We start from the raw sequence: 5,175 nt of genomic DNA on the forward strand, positions 1-5,175 counted from the left end.
TAATACGACAATGCACACTGACGCAAAAGGACTTCAAACCATCATAAGACAGCTGAAGAGAATACTAATATTTAACATGAATTCAACAGGTACAACCCTGAGACTGACCGCAGGTGCCAATGATAATGAATGAGAAACGAATAATATCATCGAATCACAATCCCGTTGTTTTATGATTTGTTGCACAGACAGTAAGAGTCACATTAGTCAATGGCACTGGTTATGGCATCAAGACTAGATATGGTTGCAGGAATAAACCTTGAATGTTGAAGTTAGGACATAAAAAATGAAACCTGCATGTATTTGTGGGATATATTAGAGTAGCTTACAGGCTGTAATCCGACTAGTCCAACAACGGCTGTCTACAATTGAAGTTCCAGGAATTCAGGAGGTGTTCATTCTACAGGTCTGATTGTTTCAGCTGGTCTTCAGTAGGCATCTAAATCCCAAAGATGTAGGCTCTAATCCCAGTGAATCAAGAACAAGGGCAAGCAGGAAAAGAGTAATAATTTCTTTCTTCCTTGTCTTTTACCTAGGCAAACAAGCCCAATTCTACCCCACAACATAGGTAAGTCTTCCCACCTAAAGTGATCTGCATTTAAGATGGGACTTCCTACCTCAAATGATCCAGTTAACTAAAATCCTTTTGTAGGCTCTATGCCAGTGACTCAAGAGCAAAGGCAAGCAGGAAAAGAGCAATAATTTCTTTCTTCCTTGTCTTTTACCTAGGAAGCCACGCCCAATTCTACCCTACACCATAGGTAAGTCTTCCCACCTAAAGTGATCTGAATTTAATGTGGGACTTCCTACCTCAGATGATCCAGTTAACTAAAAATCCCTGTGTAGGCCCAAATGCCACTGAATCAAGATCATGGGCAAGCAGGAAAAGACCAATAATTTTTTTCTTCCTTGTCTTTTACCTAGGCAGCCACGCCCAATTCTACCCCACAACATAGGTAAGTCTTCCCACATAAAATGATCTGGATTTAAGGTGGGACTTCCTACCTCAAATGATCCAGTTAACTAAAATCCCCCACAGGTTTGCTCAGTGACTTGGATTTTTAGGTAATATCAGATGTAGTTAGTTGATAATTAAGAATAGTAATCACAAATAGGTAAGGAGGGACATGGTTAAGGGAAACGGAAGGAACTTAAGACTGGTTTGGTGGAAACCTAGACCTTGGCTCCTTTGCCATTTGTTGTGGACATAGTAGGACTATGAGAATGTCTTGGGACAAAGGCTACATCTATTGGGGTACAGAAAGGTTTGGTGGGAACACCAAGGGCACTCATTTTCCTTGCTTTTCAGGAGGACATGGGAAATATTGGTACCTAATGAGGTAGTGGAGGAAGGCTACCTGTGGGGTTTACAGGGAAGACAGGTGTTGGTGAAATCCTTGACCTTGGGTATGGTATTCTCAAGGTTGAAGCATGGGATATGGGACCCATCGTAGACCCTAGACAAGTATATTTCGAGTGAGTTGATGGATGCATACCAGAAGGGTTCTGTGGGTGATCACAAGGAGGGCGTCCTTAGAGCTTGGAACTATCCCAGGTGAGGGTATTTAGGCTTGTCCTGGTCACTGGATGATAACAAGTGTTAGACTACGAATGAAGTGCTGTGTAGTCTGAACACCAAATACTGCTGGGGTCATACTGAAGGGATCAGATCACACCTGTTAGAGGGCAAGGTAAGTCTAGATGCTGAGGGATATGATGGAAAAACCAAGGGAGGAAACTGGGTAGTTACATGTAGGGTGAGTCCTGCCAGAAGCCTAGTGCTTTGCTGCAGCACAGTAGGGTGTTGGAGTCAGACTAGGTTGGAACATGGGCGGTTGAGTACAGACTAGGAAATGGAGGAAAATTCAGGGTCTGGATAACAATGCAGTTGATGGTGGCCACATAATAGTGGTCAGGATGGACTCTGCACAAGGAGTTGGGGAACCTGGTTATTCAGGAGCATGTTGGAAGTATCATGGTAAGTACTAGTGGGTTATTTCAGGTAGGTAAGTCCTGGTTAGAGCCAAGAGCTTGGATGTAGTTACAGCTGAGTTAGTCAGACTAAGCCAGGACAGAAGATGTGGAACCCTTTTGAAGCCTAGAGATCAGATTCTGTGGGATCTGAACTAGAACTGGAAGGTTGTAGAAAATAGGTGGATGTAGAGGTGAAGGGAAATCACCAGGCTAGACCTTTAAGGAGGACATGATGCCAAATAGAAGGGATCAGGTTAGACCCTGGACAATGATGTGGCCATTCCCATTATCCTGCATTATGATAGAGGCTAACTAGAATGTTGCCTGTGGGTGTTGGAGTCTTTGGGACCCCCTCGGTCAAGGTCGGAGAGTGCAGTGGAAGCCCATCCGGGATCCTCCCCGTACACCAGAGACAATCAGATGCAACAGGGCATCAAGGCAAGCCAGATCTCGTTTATTATATAACAGTAACACTCTTAAATCAGAAAAGTGCAGGGTGGCAATAGTATTAAACAGTAATTTTAAAGGTATTCCTGTTATCTATCTAGTGTCCTATTCCCTCTTGGGCACCATCTGGGAGTATGATAACCTCATCATGTGTGAGTTTGGGCAGCCAATTGATATTCTTAGTAAACACTTGAAGCCTTGCCTCTGTATCTTCCTCCCAGTGCCATGTTGTAATGTCAATGGTTGTTATCTTGGATCACTCCCTCTTCTGGTGGGACAGGATCTGTGCTTCTCCAGGTGTGGATGTCTGCAGGTTAGAATGAACCGTGCTAGAAGCCTAGAGCTCTGCTGAAGTACACTTGGTATTGATAAAATAGGCAGAGGCAAAGATGTGGGGCCCTGGGGAAGCCAAGAATTTGGCTGCTGAGCAAGCATAGCTGGAATCATTTTGCCATGGCAATGGATTGGGGCCTGGACTAAATCTGTTGGGTTTGCTGAAAATCTTAGGTAGTGAGGGGAGAGGTAAAGACAAAGCTAAACTGTTCAGGAGGACATGGAAAGTCTGGGTACCAAGTGCAGTGGCAGAGGGTGTGCAGAAGGGACCATTGGGTGGGATGTGGGAGGTAGGGCAGTCCTGCCTAATGCCCAGAGTATTTTTGGAGTACAGGCCTTAGTAGTCCCACTAGGAAAAAGGTGTGGGATACTGCAGAAGTATAAATGTTGGCTTCTGTGCAGATGATCCTGACCAGACTAGACTAAAGCACTGGTCGTGAGACCCAGACTAGATCTGGAGGGTTTCAGAGAACACTTGGATTAGGAGGTCTAGGATGCTTGCATAGCTCTTTACTGGAAAAAGCGTTTGGATTAGGAAGTCAGAGGTACTCACCAGGAAAGATCCCAAATGAACACTTAGGTACATAATGAGTTGGTGAGGGCTTCATGGGAGGGATCTGTAGGTGGTTGCAGTTAGCATAAGTTCTACCTGAAACTTAGAGCTAATTTGCTCCACTATGGCAAGATTGGTCAGTATAGGTGAGGGCACAGGATATGGGTCCCTTGCTAGAACCTGGAAGAACATGGGTAGTCTCAGTACTTAGTGGCATGGTGCTACTATATGGTGTCAGGGAGGGTGTATCCTGGTCAAAGACTAGAGCTTTGGGCTGGTCATACCAGACCAGGCAAAGGATATAGGACAAGGGTTAGATCTAGCAGGTTGCAGAAAAGGAGCAGATGGGGAGGTCATCCACTTCCTGATTGTGGGACTTGGGCTAAATCTGGAACTCACTAGGCTTGACCCTTGGTAGAGTATAGCAGGTTAAGAAGTGTGGTTATCTAGTGTGGTTGGTGGAAGCTGCCCAGAAAGGACTTGTACGTGGATTCAGGTAAGGTGGGCACTGGCTGAAACTTACAGCTCATCTGTAGCACAGGCTAGACTCTTCAGACTGGGCTGATAAAAAGGATTTGAGACCCTGTAAAGCCTAGGTGTTGGCTGTTCACACTGGGGTGGCCAAACTAGGCCAGGGTACTGGTTGTGGAACCACTTGGATTAGGAGGTCTGGGATGCTTACCTTGCTAGATCCTAGAGGATGACATGGGGAATGTGTATATGGAGTGGAGTGGTAGATGCTCTGCAGAAGGTCCCTATAGGCAGTTGCAGACAGGATAGGTGCCTCCATTGTGGGCAGAGGAAGCAAACAAGCCTGGAGCACAAGAAGGAGGAACCCGATGAAATTCTTATGGAAGATGTGGGGATTCTGGGTACAGAATGGGGTGGAGGATGGGGCACAGAAAACTCATGTGGGTGGTTGCAAGGATTCAGGTTCTTTCCTAATGCTTATTTACTTATTCGGATACCTCTAAGGAATCCTCTCTCAGAAGCATCAAAATACCCACATTTATTGCCTTGCAGCCTTAAAATGCTTTCTCTTTCACTTCATTTTAAGATGTGCTAGAGGAGATTTGGCCTTAACTTGACCTGTTAACTTTGAATTTCCTATTTCTTACTTGTATCTTACTCTTGGTCTGGAAAATTTTCTGCAATTATTTCTCCCAGTAACGTTATAAACCTGTGCCTTTTCAAGTGGTTCTGGCACCTTATGATTGAGGATTCTTTAGGTATATTCCCAAGAGTGGTATAGCTGGGTCTTGAGGGAGATTAACTCCTAATTTTCTGAGGAACCACCATAATGATGTTCATAGTGGTTGCACATGTTTGTACTTTCACCAGCAATAGAGGAGTGTTCCTCTTTCTCCACATCCTTGCCAGCATGAGCTATCACTTATATTATTTGTCTTAGCCATTCTGACAAGTGTAAGATAGAATGTAAAAGTAGTTTTGATTTTAATTTCTCTGATAGATAAGGATATTAAACATTTCTCTAAGTGTTTCTCAGCCATTAGATATTCTTTTATTGAGAATTCTGTGTTTAGATCTGTACCCCCATTTTTAATTGGATTACTTATTTTTGATAATCAGTTTCTTGAGTGGTTTATATACTACAGATATTACTCCTCTGTCTTATGTGGAGTTGGTAAATTCTTTTCCCATTCTGTAGGCTGCCATTTTGTTGACAGTGTCCTGTGCCTTACTTACAGAAGCTGTCTCCTGTGTCAATGAGTACAAGGCTTGTCCTCACTTTCTCTTCTATCAGGTTCAGTGTATCTATTTTTTAATAAATTTCTTATTTGAATTAAAAACAATCTTATTTTACATACCAATCCCAGTTCCCTCTCCCTCCCATCCTCCCATTCCCC

At 43.8% G+C, this 5,175-nt stretch overlaps 1 long non-coding RNA gene across 1 annotated transcript; it reads left to right on the top strand.

Annotated features, from left to right (window-relative positions):
* The first annotated feature begins 212 nt into the window (after window positions 1–212).
* LOC121137981 lies at window positions 213–957 on the top strand. Its single transcript, XR_005875228.1, has 3 exons — window positions 213–568; window positions 653–761; window positions 925–957. It is a non-coding gene; the product is annotated as an uncharacterized LOC121137981 (long non-coding RNA).
* Window positions 958–5,175: the final 4,218 nt, after the last annotated feature.

This window comes from Mesocricetus auratus, unplaced genomic scaffold (genome assembly GCF_017639785.1).
Source record: "Mesocricetus auratus isolate SY011 unplaced genomic scaffold, BCM_Maur_2.0 contig_12711_pilon_obj, whole genome shotgun sequence".
In the NCBI taxonomy this organism is placed as follows: Eukaryota; Metazoa; Chordata; class Mammalia; order Rodentia; family Cricetidae; genus Mesocricetus; species Mesocricetus auratus.